This window comes from Fundulus heteroclitus, unplaced genomic scaffold (assembly GCF_011125445.2).
Source record: "Fundulus heteroclitus isolate FHET01 unplaced genomic scaffold, MU-UCD_Fhet_4.1 scaffold_130, whole genome shotgun sequence".
In the NCBI taxonomy this organism is placed as follows: domain Eukaryota; kingdom Metazoa; phylum Chordata; class Actinopteri; order Cyprinodontiformes; family Fundulidae; genus Fundulus; species Fundulus heteroclitus.
Genome location: NW_023396542.1, coordinates 363,761 through 383,281, shown reverse-complemented (window position 1 = coordinate 383,281; position 19,521 = coordinate 363,761). Strand labels below are relative to the sequence as shown.

The following is a 19,521-nucleotide window of genomic DNA, read 5'->3' as shown; positions in this document are numbered from 1 at the left end:
CAGAAGAAAACAAGGTTCAATTGGACAAGTTAGATGACTGGGTTCGGCCCATCACAACATGGCACAGCTCAAAGATCCACCAGTGTCCTTTGAAAGGAAGTAGCAGTCGGAGAACCTGCCACGATTATTACCAAATCAAACTATAGTAAAAACATCAACCTAAAAATACTGTTTCTGCCAGGTTTCGAGCCTGGGACCTTTTGCGTGTTAGGCAAACGTGATGACCACTACACTACAGAAACTTCCTGTTTCTGTCACACCTATCATTATGGGAAACTCCCTATGTCTAGCCATTGAAAATGAATTCGGGAATCAAGATTTCCGGTTATCGTGTGAGCTATTCTTTGTTTTACCAAGTGCTTTATGCCATTTACTGTAGGTCTAAGGATTGCTTACTGTTGGTCAGGATGATTGGTTGAAAGGAATCTATTATCCTCCATCCAGGATTTGCAATATCACCAATAAGGTTGAATTAACCTAATGCAGCAACCATCCATCCACCATCCATCCATCCACGTTCTAACACGCTTAGTCCCTATGGGGGTTGCGAGGGGGTGCTGGTGCCTATCTCCAGCTGTCAACGGGCGAGAGGCGGGGGTTCACCCTGGACAGTCACCAGTCTATGGCGAGGGTAATGCAACAACCAAATTTTTCCTAAAAAGAATGTTAAGTGGAAAACCTTAACTAGGTGTCCCTCTGTGAAGAGGGGTTAGTTGTTCTGTCAATAACCCTCTGGCGGACAATGCTAATGACACCTCTCAGAAGCACCAAGGTTCATTAAGACAAGTTAGATGACTGGGTTCTTCCATTACAACTGGCACAGCTCAAGATCCATCAGCATTCTTTGAAGGGAAGTGAGCAGTCAGGAGAACTTGCCGCGATTTTTATCAATCAAGCTATAGTCAACCATGATCTAAAACCACTGTTTCTGCCAGGTTTTCGAACCTGGTGGGCCTTTTGCGTGTGAGGCAAACGTGATACCACTACACTACAGAAACTTCATGTTTGGTCTCCTGCATGAACGGATGACTCACTATGTCTAGGCAATGAAAAAAGGTTCTGGAGATCAAGATTTCCGGTTCATCGTGTGGAGCTACACTTTGTTTTAACCAAGTGCTTAATGCCATGAAACTGTAGGTCTAAGGATTGCTTACTGTTTTGTCCATAACCCTCTGGCGGACAATGCTACGGACACATCTCAGAAGAAAACAAGGTTCAATTAGGACAAGTTAGATGACTGGGTTCTGACCATCACAACATGGCACAGCTCAAGATCCACCCGTGTCCTTTGAAAGGAAGTGAGCAGTCAGGAGAACCTGCCACGATTATTACCAAAATCAAACTATAGTAAAACATCAACCTAAAACTACTGTTTCTGCCAGGTTTCGAGCCTGGGACCATTTTGGCGTGTTAGGCAAACGTGATGACCACTACACTACAGAAACTTCCTGTTCTGTCACACCTATCATTATGGGAAACTCACTATGTCTAGCCATTGAAAAAAGAATTCGGGAAATCAAGATTTCCGGTTTATCGTGTGGAGCTATTCTTTGTTTTACCAAGTGCTTTATGCCATTTACTGTAGGTCTAAGGATTGCTTACTGTTTGTCAGGAATGATTGGTTGAAAGGAATCTACTTATCCTCCATCCAGGATTCTTGCAATATCACCATATAAGGTTGAATTAACCTAATGCAGCAACCATCCATCCAGCCATCCATCCATCCACTTTCTAACATGCTTATCCCTATGGGGGTTGCGAGGGGTGCTGGTGCCTATCTCCAGCTTTCAATGGGCGAGAGGCGGGGGTTCACCCTGGACAGGTCACCAGTCTATGGCAGGGTAAATGCAACAACCAAATTTTTCCTAAAAAGAATGTTAATGGAAAACCTTAAACTAGGTGTCCCTCTGTGAAGAAGGGTTAGTTGTTCTGTCAATAACCCTCTGGCGGACAATGCTAAGGACACATCTCAGAAGCAACCAAGGTTCAATTAAGACAAGTTAGATGACTGGGTTCTTCCCATTACAACATGGCACAGCTCAAGATCCATCAGCATTCTTTGAAGGGAAGTGAGCAGTCAGGAGAACTTGCCGCGATTTTTATCAAATCAAGCTATAGTCAACCATGATCTAAAACCACTGTTTCTGCCAGGTTTCGAACCTGGGGCCTTTTGCGTGTGAGGCAAACGTGATGACCACTACACTACAGAAACTTCATGTTTGGCTCTCTGCATGATGGATGACTCACTATGTCTAGGCAATGAAAAAGGTTCGGGAAATCAAGATTTCCGGTTTATCATGTGGAGCTATTCTTTGTTTTACCAAGTGCTTTATGCCATTTACTGTAGGTCTAAGGATTGCTTACTGTTTTGTCCATAACCCTCTGGCGGACAATGCTACGGACACATCTCAGAAGAAAACAAGGTTCAATTAGGACAAGTTAGATGACTGGGTTCTGACCATCACAACATGGCACAGCTCAAGATCCACCCGTGTCCTTTGAAAGGAAGTGAGCAGTCAGGAGAACCTGCCACGATTATTACCAAATCAAACTATAGTAAAACATCAACCTAAAACTACTGTTTCTGCCAGGTTTCGAGCCTGGGACCTTTTGCGTGTTAGGCAAACGTGATGACCACTACACTACAGAAACTTCCTGTTCTGTCACACCTATCATTATGGGAAACTCACTATGTCTAGCCATTGAAAAAGAATTCGGGAAATCAAGATTTCCGGTTTATCGTGTGGAGCTATTCTTTGTTTTACCAAGTGCTTTATGCCATTTACTGTAGGTCTAAGGATTGCTTACTGTTTGTCAGGAATGATTGGTTGAAAGGAATCTACTTATCCTCCATCCAGGATTCTTGCAATATCACCATATAAGGTTGAATTAACCTAATGCAGCAACCATCCATCCAGCCATCCATCCATCCACTTTCTAACACGCTTATCCCTATGGGGGTTGCGAGGGGTGCTGGTGCCTATCTCCAGCTGTCAATGGGCGAGAGGCGGGGGGTTCACCCTGGACAGGTCACCAGTCTATGGCAGGGTAAATGCAACAACCAAATTTTTCCTAAAAAGAATGTTAATGGAAAACCTTAAACTAGGTGTCCCTCTGTGAAGAAGGGTTAGTTGTTCTGTCAATAACCCTCTGGCGGACAATGCTAAGGACACATCTCAGAAGCAACCAAGGTTCAATTAAGACAAGTTAGATGACTGGGTTCTTCCCATTACAACATGGCACAGCTCAAGATCCATCAGCATTCTTTGAAGGGAAGTGAGCAGTCAGGAGAACTTGCCGCGATTTTTATCAAATCAAGCTATAGTCAACCATGATCTAAAACCACTGTTTCTGCCAGGTTTCGAACCTGGGGCCTTTTGCGTGTGAGGCAAACGTGATGACCACTACACTACAGAAACTTCATGTTTGGCTCTCTGCATGACGGATGACTCACTATGTCTAGGCAATGAAAAAAGGTTCTGGAGATCAAGATTTCCGGTTCATCGTGTGGAGCTACACTTTGTTTTACCAAGTGCTTAATGCCATGAAACTGTAGGTCTAAGGATTGCTTACTGTTTTGGTCCATAACCCTCTGGCGGACAATGCTACGGACACATCTCAGAAGAAAACAAGGTTCAATTAGGACAAGTTAGATGACTGGGTTCTGACCATCACAACATGGCACAGCTCAAGATCCACCCGTGTCCTTTGAAAGGAAGTGAGCAGTCAGGAGAACCTGCCACGATTATTACCAAATCAAACTATAGTAAAACATCAACCTAAAACTGCTGTTTTCTGCCAGGTTTCGAGCCTGGGACCTTTTGCGTGTTAGGCAAACGTGATGACCACTACACTACAGAAACTTCCTGTTCTGTCACACCTATCATTATGGGAAACTCACTATGTCTAGCCATTGAAAAAGAATTCGGGAAATCAAGATTTCCGGTTTATCGTGTGGAGCTATTCTTTGTTTTACCAAGTGCTTTATGCCATTTACTGTAGGTCTAAGGATTGCTTACTGTTTGTCAGGAATGATTGGTTGAAAGGAATCTACTTATCCTCCATCCAGGATTCTTGCAATATCACCATATAAGGTTGAATTAACCTAATGCAGCAACCATCCATCCAGCCATCCATCCATCCACTTTCTAACACGCTTATCCCTATGGGGGTTGCGAGGGGTGCTGGTGCCTATCTCCAGCTGTCAATGGGCGAGAGGCGGGGGTTCACCCTGGACAGGTCACCAGTCTATGGCAGGGTAAATGCAACAACCAAATTTTTCCTAAAAAGAATGTTAATGGAAAACCTTAAACTAGGTGTCCCTCTGTGAAGAAGGGTTAGTTGTTCTGTCAATAACCCTCTGGCGGACAATGCTAAGGACACATCTCAGAAGCAACCAAGGTTCAATTAAGACAAGTTAGATGACTGGGTTCTTCCCATTACAACATGGCACAGCTCAAGATCCATCAGCATTCTTTGAAGGGAAGTGAGCAGTCAGGAGAACTTGCCGCGATTTTTATCAAATCAAGCTATAGTCAACCATGATCTAAAACCACTGTTTCTGCCAGGTTTCGAACCTGGGGCCTTTTGCGTGTGAGGCAAACGTGATGACCACTACACTACAGAAACTTCATGTTTGGCTCTCTGCATGACGGATGACTCACTATGTCTAGGCAATGAAAAAAGGTTCTGGAGATCAAGATTTCCGGTTCATCGTGTGGAGCTACACTTTGTTTTACCAAGTGCTTAATGCCATGAAACTGTAGGTCTAAGGATTGCTTACTGTTTTGTCCATAACCCTCTGGCGGACAATGCTACGGACACATCTCAGAAGAAAACAAGGTTCAATTAGGACAAGTTAGATGACTGGGTTCTGACCATCACAACATGGCACAGCTCAAGATCCACCCGTGTCCTTTGAAAGGAAGTGAGCAGTCAGGAGAACCTGCCACGATTATTACCAAATCAAACTATAGTAAAACATCAACCTAAAACTACTGTTTCTGCCAGGTTTCGAGCCTGGGACCTTTTGCGTGTTAGGCAAACGTGATGACCACTACACTACAGAAACTTCCTGTTCTGTCACACCTATCATTATGGGAAACTCACTATGTCTAGCCATTGAAAAAGAATTCGGGAAATCAAGATTTCCGGTTTATCGTGTGGAGCTATTCTTTGTTTTACCAAGTGCTTTATGCCATTTACTGTAGGTCTAAGGATTGCTTACTGTTTGTCAGGAATGATTGGTTGAAAGGAATCTACTTATCCTCCATCCAGGATTCTTGCAATATCACCATATAAGGTTGAATTAACCTAATGCAGCAACCATCCATCCAGCCATCCATCCATCCACTTTCTAACACGCTTATCCCTATGGGGGTTGCGAGGGGTGCTGGTGCCTATCTCCAGCTGTCAATGGGCGAGAGGCGGGGGTTCACCCTGGACAGGTCACCAGTCTATGGCAGGGTAAATGCAACAACCAAATTTTTCCTAAAAAGAATGTTAATGGAAAACCTTAAACTAGGTGTCCCTCTGTGAAGAAGGGTTAGTTGTTCTGTCAATAACCCTCTGGCGGACAATGCTAAGGACACATCTCAGAAGCAACCAAGGTTCAATTAAGACAAGTTAGATGACTGGGTTCTTCCCATTACAACATGGCACAGCTCAAGATCCATCAGCATTCTTTGAAGGGAAGTGAGCAGTCAGGAGAACTTGCCGCGATTTTTATCAAATCAAGCTATAGTCAACCATGATCTAAAACCACTGTTTTCTGCCAGGTTTCGAACCTGGGGCCTTTTGCGTGTGAGGCAAACGTGATGACCACTACACTACAGAAACTTCATGTTTGGCTCTCTGCATGACGGATGACTCACTATGTCTAGGCAATGAAAAAAGGTTCTGGAGATCAAGATTTCCGGTTCATCGTGTGGAGCTACACTTTGTTTTACCAAGTGCTTAATGCCATGAAACTGTAGGTCTAAGGATTGCTTACTGTTTTGTCCATAACCCTCTGGCGGACAATGCTACGGACACATCTCAGAAGAAAACAAGGTTCAATTAGGACAAGTTAGATGACTGGGTTCTGACCATCACAACATGGCACAGCTCAAGATCCACCCGTGTCCTTTGAAAGGAAGTGAGCAGTCAGGAGAACCTGCCACGATTATTACCAAATCAAACTATAGTAAAACATCAACCTAAAACTACTGTTTCTGCCAGGTTTCGAGCCTGGGACCTTTTGCGTGTTAGGCAAACGTGATGACCACTACACTACAGAAACTTCCTGTTCTGTCAACACCTATCATTATGGGAAACTCACTATGTCTAGCCATTGAAAAAGAATTCGGGAAATCAAGATTTCCGGTTTATCGTGTGGAGCTATTCTTTGTTTTACCAAGTGCTTTATGCCATTTACTGTAGGTCTAAGGATTGCTTACTGTTTGTCAGGAATGATTGGTTGAAAGGAATCTACTTATCCTCCATCCAGGATTCTTGCAATATCACCATATAAGGTTGAATTAACCTAATGCAGCAACCATCCATCCAGCCATCCATCCATCCACTTTCTAACACGCTTATCCCTATGGGGGTTGCGAGGGGTGCTGGTGCCTATCTCCAGCTGTCAATGGGCGAGAGGCGGGGGTTCACCCTGGACAGGTCACCAGTCTATGGCAGGGTAAATGCAACAACCAAATTTTTCCTAAAAAGAATGTTAATGGAAAACCTTAAACTAGGTGTCCCTCTGTGAAGAAGGGTTAGTTGTTCTGTCAATAACCCTCTGGCGGACAATGCTAAGGACACATCTCAGAAGCAACCAAGGTTCAATTAAGACAAGTTAGATGACTGGGTTCTTCCCATTACAACATGGCACAGCTCAAGATCCATCAGCATTCTTTGAAGGGAAGTGAGCAGTCAGGAGAACTTGCCGCGATTTTTATCAAATCAAGCTATAGTCAACCATGATCTAAAACCACTGTTTCTGCCAGGTTTCGAACCTGGGGCCTTTTGCGTGTGAGGCAAACGTGATGACCACTACACTACAGAAACTTCATGTTTGGCTCTCTGCATGACGGATGACTCACTATGTCTAGGCAATGAAAAAAGGTTCTGGAGATCAAGATTTCCGGTTCATCGTGTGGAGCTACACTTTGTTTTACCAAGTGCTTAATGCCATGAAACTGTAGGTCTAAGGATTGCTTACTGTTTTGTCCATAACCCTCTGGCGGACAATGCTACGGACACATCTCAGAAGAAAACAAGGTTCAATTAGGACAAGTTAGATGACTGGGTTCTGACCATCACAACATGGCACAGCTCAAGATCCACCCGTGTCCTTTGAAAGGAAGTGAGCAGTCAGGAGAACCTGCCACGATTATTACCAAATCAAACTATAGTAAAACATCAACCTAAAACTACTGTTTTCTGCCAGGTTTCGAGCCTGGGACCTTTTGCGTGTTAGGCAAACGTGATGACCACTACACTACAGAAACTTCCTGTTCTGTCACACCTATCATTATGGGAAACTCACTATGTCTAGCCATTGAAAAAGAATTCGGGAAATCAAGATTTCCGGTTTATCGTGTGGAGCTATTCTTTGTTTTACCAAGTGCTTTATGCCTATTTACTGTAGGTCTAAGGATTGCTTACTGTTTGTCAGGAATGATTGGTTGAAAGGAATCTACTTATCCTCCTATCCAGGATTCTTGCAATATCACCATATAAGGTTGAATTAACCTAATGCAGCAACCATCCATCCATCCAGCCATCCATCCACTTTCTAACACGCTTATCCCTATGGGGGTTGCGAGGGGTGCTGGTGCCTATCTCCAGCTGTCAATGGGCGAGAGGCGGGGGTTCACCCTGGACAGGTCACCAGTCTATGGCAGGGTAAATGCAACAACCAAATTTTTCCTAAAAAGAATGTTAATGGAAAACCTTAAACTAGGTGTCCCTCTGTGAAGAAGGGTTAGTTGTTCTGTCAATAACCCTCTGGCGGACAATGCTAAGGACACATCTCAGAAGCAACCAAGGTTCAATTAAGACAAGTTAGATGACTGGGTTCTTCCCATTACAACATGGCACAGCTCAAGATCCATCAGCATTCTTTGAAGGGAAGTGAGCAGTCAGGAGAACTTGCCGCGATTTTTATCAAATCAAGCTATAGTCAACCATGATCTAAAACCACTGTTTCTGCCAGGTTTCGAACCTGAAACTTCATGTTTGGCTCTCTGCATGACGGATGACTCACTATGTCTAGGCAATGAAAAAAGGTTCTGGAGATCAAGATTTCCGGTTCATCGTGTGGAGCTACACTTTGTTTTACCAAGTGCTTAAGGCCATGAAACTGTAGGTCTAAGGATTGCTTACGGTTTTGTCCATAACCCTCTGGCGGACAATGCTACGGACACATCTCAGAAGAAAACAAGGTTCAATTAGGACAAGTTAGATGACTGGGTTCTGACCATCACAACATGGCACAGCTCAAGATCCACCCGTGTCCTTTGAAAGGAAGTGAACAGTCAGGAGAACCTGCCACGATTATTAGCAAATCAAACTATAGTCAACCATGATCTAAAACCACTGTTTCTGCCAGGTTTCGAACCTGAAACTTCATGTTTGGCTCTCTGCATGACGGATGACTCACTATGTCTAGGCAATGAAAAAAGGTTCTGGAGATCAAGATTTCCGGTTCATCGTGTGGAGCTACACTTTGTTTTACCAAGTGCTTAATGCCATGAAACTGTAGGTCTAAGGATTGCTTACGGTTTTGTCCATAACCCTCTGGCGGACAATGCTACGGACACATCTCAGAAGAAAACAAGGTTCAATTAGGACAAGTTAGATGACTGGGTTCTGACCATCACAACATGGCACAGCTCAAGATCCACCCGTGTCCTTTGAAAGGAAGTGAGCAGTCAGGAGAACCTGCCACGATTATTACCAAATCAAACTATAGTAAAACATCAACCTAAAACTACTGTTTCTGCCAGGTTTCGAGCCTGGGACCTTTTGCGTGTTAGGCAAACGTGATGACCACTACACTACAGAAACTTCCTGTTCTGTCACACCTATCATTATGGGAAACTCACTATGTCTAGCCATTGAAAAAGAATTCGGGAAATCAAGATTTCCGGTTTATCGTGTGGAGCTATTCTTTGTTTTACCAAGTGCTTTATGCCATTTACTGTAGGTCTAAGGATTGCTTACTGTTTGTCAGGAATGATTGGTTGAAAGGAATCTACTTATCCTCCATCCAGGATTCTTGCAATATCACCATATAAGGTTGAATTAACCTAATGCAGCAACCATCCATCCAGCCATCCATCCATCCACTTTCTAACACGCTTATCCCTATGGGGGTTGCGAGGGGTGCTGGTGCCTATCTCCAGCTGTCAATGGGCGAGAGGCGGGGGTTCACCCTGGACAGGTCACCAGTCTATGGCAGGGTAAATGCAACAACCAAATTTTTCCTAAAAAGAATGTTAATGGAAAACCTTAAACTAGGTGTCCCTCTGTGAAGAAGGGTTAGTTGTTCTGTCAATAACCCTCTGGCGGACAATGCTAAGGACACATCTCAGAAGCAACCAAGGTTCAATTAAGACAAGTTAGATGACTGGGTTCTTCCCATTACAACATGACACAGCTCAAGATCCATCAGCATTCTTTGAAGGGAAGTGAGCAGTCAGGAGAACTTGCCGCGATTTTTATCAAATCAAGCTATAGTCAACCATGATCTAAAACCACTGTTTCTGCCAGGTTTCGAACCTGGGGCCTTTTGCGTGTGAGGCAAACGTGATGACCACTACACTACAGAAACTTCATGTTTGGCTCTCTGCATGACGGATGACTCACTATGTCTAGGCAATGAAAAAAGGTTCTGGAGATCAAGATTTCCGGTTCATCGTGTGGAGCTACACTTTGTTTTACCAAGTGCTTAATGCCATGAAACTGTAGGTCTAAGGATTGCTTACTGTTTTGTCCATAACCCTCTGGCGGACAATGCTACGGACACATCTCAGAAGAAAACAAGGTTCAATTAGGACAAGTTAGATGACTGGGTTCTGACCATCACAACATGGCACAGCTCAAGATCCACCCGTGTCCTTTGAAAGGAAGTGAGCAGTCAGGAGAACCTGCCACGATTATTACCAAATCAAACTATAGTAAAACATCAACCTAAAACTACTGTTTCTGCCAGGTTTCGAGCCTGGGACCTTTTGCGTGTTAGGCAAACGTGATGACCACTACACTACAGAAACTTCCTGTTCTGTCACACCTATCATTATGGGAAACTCACTATGTCTAGCCATTGAAAAAGAATTCGGGAAATCAAGATTTCCGGTTTATCGTGTGGAGCTATTCTTTGTTTTACCAAGTGCTTTATGCCATTTACTGTAGGTCTAAGGATTGCTTACTGTTTGTCAGGAATGATTGGTTGAAAGGAATCTACTTATCCTCCATCCAGGATTCTTGCAATATCACCATATAAGGTTGAATTAACCTAATGCAGCAACCATCCATCCATCCAGCCATCCATCCACTTTCTAACACGCTTATCCCTATGGGGGTTGCGAGGGGTGCTGGTGCCTATCTCCAGCTGTCAATGGGCGAGAGGCGGGGGTTCACCATGGACAGGTCACCAGTCTATGGCAGGGTAAATGCAACAACCAAATTTTTCCTAAAAAGAATGTTAATGGAAAACCTTAAACTAGGTGTCCCTCTGTGAAGAAGGGTTAGTTGTTCTGTCAATAACCCTCTGGCGGACAATGCTAAGGACACATCTCAGAAGCAACAAGGTTCAATTAAGACAAGTTAGATGACTGGGTTCTTCCCATTACAACATGGCACAGCTCAAGATCCATCAGCATTCTTTGAAGGGAAGTGAGCAGTCAGGAGAACTTGCCGCGATTTTTATCAAATCAAGCTATAGTCAACCATGATCTAAAACCACCGTTTCTGCCAGGTTTCGAACCTGGGGCCTTTTGCGTGTGAGGCAAATGTGATGACCACTACACTACAGAAACTTCCTGTTCTGTCACACCTATCATTATGGGAAACTCACTATGTCTAGCCATTGAAAAAGAATTCGGGAAATCAAGATTTCCGGTTTATCGTGTGGAGCTATTCTTTGTTTTACCAAGTGCTTTATGCCATTTACTGTAGGTCTAAGGATTGCTTACTGTTTGTCAGGAATGATTGGTTGAAAGGAATCTACTTATCCTCCATCCAGGATTTTTGCAATATCACCATATAAGGTTGAATTAACCTAATGCAGCAACCATCCATCCATCCAGCCATCCATCCACTTTCTAACACGCTTATCCCTATGGGGGTTGCGAGGGGTGCTGGTGCCTATCTCCAGCTGTCAATGGGCGAGAGGCGGGGGTTCACCCTGGACAGGTCACCAGTCTATGGCAGGGTAAATGCAACAACCAAATTTTTCCTAAAAAGAATGTTAATGGAAAACCTTAAACTAGGTGTCCCTCTGTGAAGAAGGGTTAGTTGTTCTGTCAATAACCCTCTGGCGGACAATGCTAAGGACACATCTCAGAAGCAACCAAGGTTCAATTAAGACAAGTTAGATGACTGGGTTCTTCCCATTACAACATGGCACAGCTCAAGATCCATCAGCATTCTTTGAAGGGAAGTGAGCAGTCAGGAGAACTTGCCGCGATTTTTATCAAATCAAGCTATAGTCAACCATGATCTAAAACCACTGTTTCTGCCAGGTTTCGAACCTGGGGCCTTTTGCGTGTGAGGCAAACGTGATGACCACTACACTACAGAAACTTCATGTTTGGCTCTCTGCATGACGGATGACTCACTATGTCTAGGCAATGAAAAAAGGTTCTGGAGATCAAGATTTCCGGTTCATCGTGTGGAGCTACACTTTGTTTTACCAAGTGCTTAATGCCATGAAACTGTAGGTCTAAGGATTGCTTACTGTTTTGTCCATAACCCTCTGGCGGACAATGCTACGGACACATCTCAGAAGAAAACAAGGTTCAATTAGGACAAGTTAGATGACTGGGTTCTGACCATCACAACATGGCACAGCTCAAGATCCACCCGTGTCCTTTGAAAGGAAGTGAGCAGTCAGGAGAACCTGCCACGATTATTACCAAATCAAACTATAGTAAAACATCAACCTAAAACTACTGTTTCTGCCAGGTTTCGAGCCTGGGACCTTTTGCGTGTTAGGCAAACGTGATGACCACTACACTACAGAAACTTCCTGTTCTGTCACACCTATCATTATGGGAAACTCACTATGTCTAGCCATTGAAAAAGAATTCGGGAAATCAAGATTTCCGGTTTATCGTGTGGAGCTATTCTTTGTTTTACCAAGTGCTTTATGCCATTTACTGTAGGTCTAAGGATTGCTTACTGTTTGTCAGGAATGATTGGTTGAAAGGAATCTACTTATCCTCCATCCAGGATTCTTGCAATATCACCATATAAGGTTGAATTAACCTAATGCAGCAACCATCCATCCAGCCATCCATCCATCCACTTTCTAACACGCTTATCCCTATGGGGGTTGCGAGGGGTGCTGGTGCCTATCTCCAGCTGTCAATGGGCGAGAGGCGGGGGTTCACCCTGGACAGGTCACCAGTCTATGGCAGGGTAAATGCAACAACCAAATTTTTCCTAAAAAGAATGTTAATGGAAAACCTTAAACTAGGTGTCCCTCTGTGAAGAAGGGTTAGTTGTTCTGTCAATAACCCTCTGGCGGACAATGCTAAGGACACATCTCAGAAGCAACCAAGGTTCAATTAAGACAAGTTAGATGACTGGGTTCTTCCCATTACAACATGGCACAGCTCAAGATCCATCAGCATTCTTTGAAGGGAAGTGAGCAGTCAGGAGAACTTGCCGCGATTTTTATCAAATCAAGCTATAGTCAACCATGATCTAAAACCACTGTTTCTGCCAGGTTTCGAACCTGGGGCCTTTTGCGTGTGAGGCAAACGTGATGACCACTACACTACAGAAACTTCATGTTTGGCTCTCTGCATGACGGATGACTCACTATGTCTAGGCAATGAAAAAAGGTTCTGGAGATCAAGATTTCCGGTTCATCGTGTGGAGCTACACTTTGTTTTACCAAGTGCTTAATGCCATGAAACTGTAGGTCTAAGGATTGCTTACTGTTTTGTCCATAACCCTCTGGCGGACAATGCTACGGACACATCTCAGAAGAAAACAAGGTTCAATTAGGACAAGTTAGATGACTGGGTTCTGACCATCACAACATGGCACAGCTCAAGATCCACCCGTGTCCTTTGAAAGGAAGTGAGCAGTCAGGAGAACCTGCCACGATTATTACCAAATCAAACTATAGTAAAACATCAACCTAAAACTACTGTTTCTGCCAGGTTTCGAGCCTGGGACCTTTTGCGTGTTAGGCAAACGTGATGACCACTACACTACAGAAACTTCCTGTTCTGTCACACCTATCATTATGGGAAACTCACTATGTCTAGCCATTGAAAAAGAATTCGGGAAATCAAGATTTCCGGTTTATCGTGTGGAGCTATTCTTTGTTTTACCAAGTGCTTTATGCCATTTACTGTAGGTCTAAGGATTGCTTACTGTTTGTCAGGAATGATTGGTTGAAAGGAATCTACTTATCCTCCATCCAGGATTCTTGCAATATCACCATATAAGGTTGAATTAACCTAATGCAGCAACCATCCATCCAGCCATCCATCCATCCACTTTCTAACACGCTTATCCCTATGGGGGTTGCGAGGGGTGCTGGTGCCTATCTCCAGCTGTCAATGGGCGAGAGGCGGGGGTTCACCCTGGACAGGTCACCAGTCTATGGCAGGGTAAATGCAACAACCAAATTTTTCCTAAAAAGAATGTTAATGGAAAACCTTAAACTAGGTGTCCCTCTGTGAAGAAGGGTTAGTTGTTCTGTCAATAACCCTCTGGCGGACAATGCTAAGGACACATCTCAGAAGCAACCAAGGTTCAATTAAGACAAGTTAGATGACTGGGTTCTTCCCATTACAACATGGCACAGCTCAAGATCCATCAGCATTCTTTGAAGGGAAGTGAGCAGTCAGGAGAACTTGCCGCGATTTTTATCAAATCAAGCTATAGTCAACCATGATCTAAAACCACTGTTTCTGCCAGGTTTCGAACCTGGGGCCTTTTGCGTGTGAGGCAAACGTGATGACCACTACACTACAGAAACTTCATGTTTGGCTCTCTGCATGACGGATGACTCACTATGTCTAGGCAATGAAAAAAGGTTCTGGAGATCAAGATTTCCGGTTCATCGTGTGGAGCTACACTTTGTTTTACCAAGTGCTTAATGCCATGAAACTGTAGGTCTAAGGATTGCTTACTGTTTTGTCCATAACCCTCTGGCGGACAATGCTACGGACACATCTCAGAAGAAAACAAGGTTCAATTAGGACAAGTTAGATGACTGGGTTCTGACCATCACAACATGGCACAGCTCAAGATCCACCCGTGTCCTTTGAAAGGAAGTGAGCAGTCAGGAGAACCTGCCACGATTATTACCAAATCAAACTATAGTAAAACATCAACCTAAAACTACTGTTTCTGCCAGGTTTCGAGCCTGGGACCTTTTGCGTGTTAGGCAAACGTGATGACCACTACACTACAGAAACTTCCTGTTCTGTCACACCTATCATTATGGGAAACTCACTATGTCTAGCCATTGAAAAAGAATTCGGGAAATCAAGATTTCCGGTTTATCGTGTGGAGCTATTCTTTGTTTTACCAAGTGCTTTATGCCATTTACTGTAGGTCTAAGGATTGCTTACTGTTTGTCAGGAATGATTGGTTGAAAGGAATCTACTTATCCTCCATCCAGGATTCTTGCAATATCACCATATAAGGTTGAATTAACCTAATGCAGCAACCATCCATCCAGCCATCCATCCATCCACTTTCTAACACGCTTATCCCTATGGGGGTTGCGAGGGGTGCTGGTGCCTATCTCCAGCTGTCAATGGGCGAGAGGCGGGGGTTCACCCTGGACAGGTCACCAGTCTATGGCAGGGTAAATGCAACAACCAAATTTTTCCTAAAAAGAATGTTAATGGAAAACCTTAAACTAGGTGTCCCTCTGTGAAGAAGGGTTAGTTGTTCTGTCAATAACCCTCTGGCGGACAATGCTAAGGACACATCTCAGAAGCAACCAAGGTTCAATTAAGACAAGTTAGATGACTGGGTTCTTCCCATTACAACATGGCACAGCTCAAGATCCATCAGCATTCTTTGAAGGGAAGTGAGCAGTCAGGAGAACTTGCCGCGATTTTTATCAAATCAAGCTATAGTCAACCATGATCTAAAACCACTGTTTCTGCCAGGTTTCGAACCTGGGGCCTTTTGCGTGTGAGGCAAACGTGATGACCACTACACTACAGAAACTTCATGTTTGGCTCTCTGCATGACGGATGACTCACTATGTCTAGGCAATGAAAAAAGGTTCTGGAGATCAAGATTTCCGGTTCATCGTGTGGAGCTACACTTTGTTTTACCAAGTGCTTAATGCCATGAAACTGTAGGTCTAAGGATTGCTTACTGTTTTGTCCATAACCCTCTGGCGGACAATGCTACGGACACATCTCAGAAGAAAACAAGGTTCAATTAGGACAAGTTAGATGACTGGGTTCTGACCATCACAACATGGCACAGCTCAAGATCCACCCGTGTCCTTTGAAAGGAAGTGAGCAGTCAGGAGAACCTGCCACGATTATTACCAAATCAAACTATAGTAAAACATCAACCTAAAACTACTGTTTCTGCCAGGTTTCGAGCCTGGGACCTTTTGCGTGTTAGGCAAACGTGATGACCACTACACTACAGAAACTTCCTGTTCTGTCACACCTATCATTATGGGAAACTCACTATGTCTAGCCATTGAAAAAGAATTCGGGAAATCAAGATTTCCGGTTTATCGTGTGGAGCTATTCTTTGTTTTACCAAGTGCTTTATGCCATTTACTGTAGGTCTAAGGATTGCTTACTGTTTGTCAGGAATGATTGGTTGAAAGGAATCTACTTATCCTCCATCCAGGATTCTTGCAATATCACCATATAAGGTTGAATTAACCTAATGCAGCAACCATCCATCCAGCCATCCATCCATCCACTTTCTAACACGCTTATCCCTATGGGGGTTGCGAGGGGTGCTGGTGCCTATCTCCAGCTGTCAATGGGCGAGAGGCGGGGGTTCACCCTGGACAGGTCACCAGTCTATGGCAGGGTAAATGCAACAACCAAATTTTTCCTAAAAAGAATGTTAATGGAAAACCTTAAACTAGGTGTCCCTCTGTGAAGAAGGGTTAGTTGTTCTGTCAATAACCCTCTGGCGGACAATGCTAAGGACACATCTCAGAAGCAACCAAGGTTCAATTAAGACAAGTTAGATGACTGGGTTCTTCCCATTACAACATGGCACAGCTCAAGATCCATCAGCATTCTTTGAAGGGAAGTGAGCAGTCAGGAGAACTTGCCGCGATTTTTATCAAATCAAGCTATAGTCAACCATGATCTAAAACCACTGTTTCTGCCAGGTTTCGAACCTGGGGCCTTTTGCGTGTGAGGCAAACGTGATGACCACTACACTACAGAAACTTCATGTTTGGCTCTCTGCATGACGGATGACTCACTATGTCTAGGCAATGAAAAAAGGTTCTGGAGATCAAGATTTCCGGTTCATCGTGTGGAGCTACACTTTGTTTTACCAAGTGCTTAATGCCATGAAACTGTAGGTCTAAGGATTGCTTACTGTTTTGTCCATAACCCTCTGGCGGACAATGCTACGGACACATCTCAGAAGAAAACAAGGTTCAATTAGGACAAGTTAGATGACTGGGTTCTGACCATCACAACATGGCACAGCTCAAGATCCACCCGTGTCCTTTGAAAGGAAGTGAGCAGTCAGGAGAACCTGCCACGATTATTACCAAATCAAACTATAGTAAAACATCAACCTAAAACTACTGTTTCTGCCAGGTTTCGAGCCTGGGACCTTTTGCGTGTTAGGCAAACGTGATGACCACTACACTACAGAAACTTCCTGTTCTGTCACACCTATCATTATGGGAAACTCACTATGTCTAGCCATTGAAAAAGAATTCGGGAAATCAAGATTTCCGGTTTATCGTGTGGAGCTATTCTTTGTTTTACCAAGTGCTTTATGCCATTTACTGTAGGTCTAAGGATTGCTTACTGTTTGTCAGGAATGATTGGTTGAAAGGAATCTACTTATCCTCCATCCAGGATTCTTGCAATATCACCATATAAGGTTGAATTAACCTAATGCAGCAACCATCCATCCAGCCATCCATCCATCCACTTTCTAACACGCTTATCCCTATGGGGGTTGCGAGGGGTGCTGGTGCCTATCTCCAGCTGTCAATGGGCGAGAGGCGGGGGTTCACCCTGGACAGGTCACCAGTCTATGGCAGGGTAAATGCAACAACCAAATTTTTCCTAAAAAGAATGTTAATGGAAAACCTTAAACTAGGTGTCCCTCTGTGAAGAAGGGTTAGTTGTTCTGTCAATAACCCTCTGGCGGACAATGCTAAGGACACATCTCAGAAGCAACCAAGGTTCAATTAAGACAAGTTAGATGACTGGGTTCTTCCCATTACAACATGGCACAGCTCAAGATCCATCAGCATTCTTTGAAGGGAAGTGAGCAGTCAGGAGAACTTGCCGCGATTTTTATCAAATCAAGCTATAGTCAACCATGATCTAAAACCACTGTTTCTGCCAGGTTTCGAACCTGGGGCCTTTTGCGTGTGAGGCAAACGTGATGACCACTACACTACAGAAACTTCATGTTTGGCTCTCTGCATGACGGATGACTCACTATGTCTAGGCAATGAAAAAAGGTTCTGGAGATCAAGATTTCCGGTTCATCGTGTGGAGCTACACTTTGTTTTACCAAGTGCTTAATGCCATGAAACTGTAGGTCTAAGGATTGCTTACTGTTTTGTCCATAACCCTCTGGCGGACAATGCTACGGACACATCTCAGAAGAAAACAAGGTTCAATTAGGACAAGTTAGATGACTGGGTTCTGACCATCACAACATGGCACAGCTCAAGATCCACCCGTGTCCTTTGAAAGGAAGTGAGCAGTCAGGAGAACCTGCCACGATTATTACCAAATCAAACTATAGTAAAACATCAACCTAAAACTACTGTTTCTGCCAGGTTTCGAGCCTGGGACCTTTTGCGTGTTAGGCAAACGTGATGACCACTACACTACAGAAACTTCCTGTTCTGTCACACCTATCATTATGGGAAACTCACTATGTCTAGCCATTGAAAAAGAATTCGGGAAATCAAGATTTCCGGTTTATCGTGTGGAGCTATTCTTTGTTTTACCAAGTGCTTTATGCCATTTACTGTAGGTCTAAGGATTGCTTACTGTTTGTCAGGAATGATTGGTTGAAAGGAATCTACTTATCCTCCATCCAGGATTCTTGCAATATCACCATATAAGGTTGAATTAACCTAATGCAGCAACCATCCATCCAGCCATCCATCCATCCACTTTCTAACACGCTTATCCCTATGGGGGTTGCGAGGGGTGCTGGTGCCTATCTCCAGCTGTCAATGGGCGAGAGGCGGGGGTTCACCCTGGACAGGTCACCAGTCTATGGCAGGGTAAATGCAACAACCAAATTTTTCCTAAAAAGAATGTTAATGGAAAACCTTAAACTAGGTGTCCCTCTGTGAAGAAGGGTTAGTTGTTCTGTCAATAACCCTCTGGCGGACAATGCTAAGGACACATCTCAGAAGCAACCAAGGTTCAATTAAGACAAGTTAGATGACTGGGTTCTTCCCATTACAACATGGCACAGCTCAAGATCCATCAGCATTCTTTGAAGGGAAGTGAGCAGTCAGGAGAACTTGCCGCGATTTTTATCAAATCAAGCTATAGTCAACCATGATCTAAAACCACTGTTTCTGCCAGGTTTCGAACCTGGGGCCTTTTGCGTGTGAGGCAAACGTGATGACCACTACACTACAGAAACTTCATGTTTGGCTCTCTGCATGACGGATGACTCACTATGTCTAGGCAATGAAAAAAGGTTCTGGAGATCAAGATTTCCGGTTCATCGTGTGGAGCTACACTTTGTTTTACCAAGTGCTTAATGCCATGAAACTGTAGGTCTAAGGATTGCTTACTGTTTTGTCCATAACCCTCTGGCGGACAATGCTACGGACACATCTCAGAAGAAAACAAGGTTCAATTAGGACAAGTTAGATGACTGGGTTCTGACCATCACAACATGGCACAGCTCAAGATCCACCCGTGTCCTTTGAAAGGAAGTGAGCAGTCAGGAGAACCTGCCACGATTATTACCAAATCAAACTATAGTAAAACATCAACCTAAAACTACTGTTTCTGCCAGGTTTCGAGCCTGGGACCTTTTGCGTGTTAGGCAAACGTGATGACCACTACACTACAGAAACTTCCTGTTCTGTCACACCTATCATTATGGGAAACTCACTAT

General features: G+C 43.9%; 31 non-coding genes across 31 annotated transcripts; all 31 read right to left on the bottom strand.

Annotated features, from left to right (window-relative positions):
• Positions 1-169: 169 nt before the first annotated feature.
• Positions 170-242, bottom strand: trnav-aac. Its single transcript has one exon. It is a non-coding gene; the product is annotated as a tRNA-Val (tRNA).
• Positions 243-923: 681 nt separating this feature from the next.
• trnav-cac lies at positions 924-998 on the bottom strand. Its single transcript has one exon. It is a non-coding gene; the product is annotated as a tRNA-Val (tRNA).
• Positions 999-1,370: 372 nt separating this feature from the next.
• Positions 1,371-1,445, bottom strand: trnav-aac. The gene has a single exon. It is a non-coding gene; the product is annotated as a tRNA-Val (tRNA).
• Positions 1,446-2,139: 694 nt separating this feature from the next.
• On the bottom strand, positions 2,140-2,212 carry trnav-cac. Its single transcript has one exon. It is a non-coding gene; the product is annotated as a tRNA-Val (tRNA).
• Positions 2,213-2,579: 367 nt separating this feature from the next.
• Positions 2,580-2,652, bottom strand: trnav-aac. The gene has a single exon. It is a non-coding gene; the product is annotated as a tRNA-Val (tRNA).
• A 694-nt stretch (positions 2,653-3,346) lies between these two features.
• trnav-cac lies at positions 3,347-3,419 on the bottom strand. The gene has a single exon. It is a non-coding gene; the product is annotated as a tRNA-Val (tRNA).
• Positions 3,420-3,789: 370 nt separating this feature from the next.
• Positions 3,790-3,863, bottom strand: trnav-aac. Its single transcript has one exon. It is a non-coding gene; the product is annotated as a tRNA-Val (tRNA).
• Positions 3,864-4,556: 693 nt separating this feature from the next.
• trnav-cac lies at positions 4,557-4,629 on the bottom strand. Its single transcript has one exon. It is a non-coding gene; the product is annotated as a tRNA-Val (tRNA).
• A 369-nt stretch (positions 4,630-4,998) lies between these two features.
• On the bottom strand, positions 4,999-5,071 carry trnav-aac. Its single transcript has one exon. It is a non-coding gene; the product is annotated as a tRNA-Val (tRNA).
• A 693-nt stretch (positions 5,072-5,764) lies between these two features.
• On the bottom strand, positions 5,765-5,838 carry trnav-cac. The gene has a single exon. It is a non-coding gene; the product is annotated as a tRNA-Val (tRNA).
• A 369-nt stretch (positions 5,839-6,207) lies between these two features.
• On the bottom strand, positions 6,208-6,280 carry trnav-aac. Its single transcript has one exon. It is a non-coding gene; the product is annotated as a tRNA-Val (tRNA).
• A 694-nt stretch (positions 6,281-6,974) lies between these two features.
• Positions 6,975-7,047, bottom strand: trnav-cac. Its single transcript has one exon. It is a non-coding gene; the product is annotated as a tRNA-Val (tRNA).
• A 369-nt stretch (positions 7,048-7,416) lies between these two features.
• trnav-aac lies at positions 7,417-7,490 on the bottom strand. The gene has a single exon. It is a non-coding gene; the product is annotated as a tRNA-Val (tRNA).
• A 1,488-nt stretch (positions 7,491-8,978) lies between these two features.
• trnav-aac lies at positions 8,979-9,051 on the bottom strand. The gene has a single exon. It is a non-coding gene; the product is annotated as a tRNA-Val (tRNA).
• Positions 9,052-9,744: 693 nt separating this feature from the next.
• Positions 9,745-9,817, bottom strand: trnav-cac. Its single transcript has one exon. It is a non-coding gene; the product is annotated as a tRNA-Val (tRNA).
• Positions 9,818-10,186: 369 nt separating this feature from the next.
• Positions 10,187-10,259, bottom strand: trnav-aac. The gene has a single exon. It is a non-coding gene; the product is annotated as a tRNA-Val (tRNA).
• A 692-nt stretch (positions 10,260-10,951) lies between these two features.
• On the bottom strand, positions 10,952-11,024 carry trnav-cac. Its single transcript has one exon. It is a non-coding gene; the product is annotated as a tRNA-Val (tRNA).
• Positions 11,025-11,717: 693 nt separating this feature from the next.
• On the bottom strand, positions 11,718-11,790 carry trnav-cac. Its single transcript has one exon. It is a non-coding gene; the product is annotated as a tRNA-Val (tRNA).
• A 369-nt stretch (positions 11,791-12,159) lies between these two features.
• trnav-aac lies at positions 12,160-12,232 on the bottom strand. The gene has a single exon. It is a non-coding gene; the product is annotated as a tRNA-Val (tRNA).
• A 693-nt stretch (positions 12,233-12,925) lies between these two features.
• On the bottom strand, positions 12,926-12,998 carry trnav-cac. Its single transcript has one exon. It is a non-coding gene; the product is annotated as a tRNA-Val (tRNA).
• Positions 12,999-13,367: 369 nt separating this feature from the next.
• Positions 13,368-13,440, bottom strand: trnav-aac. The gene has a single exon. It is a non-coding gene; the product is annotated as a tRNA-Val (tRNA).
• A 693-nt stretch (positions 13,441-14,133) lies between these two features.
• Positions 14,134-14,206, bottom strand: trnav-cac. Its single transcript has one exon. It is a non-coding gene; the product is annotated as a tRNA-Val (tRNA).
• A 369-nt stretch (positions 14,207-14,575) lies between these two features.
• Positions 14,576-14,648, bottom strand: trnav-aac. The gene has a single exon. It is a non-coding gene; the product is annotated as a tRNA-Val (tRNA).
• A 693-nt stretch (positions 14,649-15,341) lies between these two features.
• trnav-cac lies at positions 15,342-15,414 on the bottom strand. Its single transcript has one exon. It is a non-coding gene; the product is annotated as a tRNA-Val (tRNA).
• A 369-nt stretch (positions 15,415-15,783) lies between these two features.
• Positions 15,784-15,856, bottom strand: trnav-aac. The gene has a single exon. It is a non-coding gene; the product is annotated as a tRNA-Val (tRNA).
• Positions 15,857-16,549: 693 nt separating this feature from the next.
• Positions 16,550-16,622, bottom strand: trnav-cac. Its single transcript has one exon. It is a non-coding gene; the product is annotated as a tRNA-Val (tRNA).
• A 369-nt stretch (positions 16,623-16,991) lies between these two features.
• On the bottom strand, positions 16,992-17,064 carry trnav-aac. The gene has a single exon. It is a non-coding gene; the product is annotated as a tRNA-Val (tRNA).
• A 693-nt stretch (positions 17,065-17,757) lies between these two features.
• Positions 17,758-17,830, bottom strand: trnav-cac. The gene has a single exon. It is a non-coding gene; the product is annotated as a tRNA-Val (tRNA).
• A 369-nt stretch (positions 17,831-18,199) lies between these two features.
• Positions 18,200-18,272, bottom strand: trnav-aac. The gene has a single exon. It is a non-coding gene; the product is annotated as a tRNA-Val (tRNA).
• Positions 18,273-18,965: 693 nt separating this feature from the next.
• Positions 18,966-19,038, bottom strand: trnav-cac. The gene has a single exon. It is a non-coding gene; the product is annotated as a tRNA-Val (tRNA).
• Positions 19,039-19,407: 369 nt separating this feature from the next.
• trnav-aac lies at positions 19,408-19,480 on the bottom strand. The gene has a single exon. It is a non-coding gene; the product is annotated as a tRNA-Val (tRNA).
• Between the last annotated feature and the right edge of the window lie 41 nt (positions 19,481-19,521).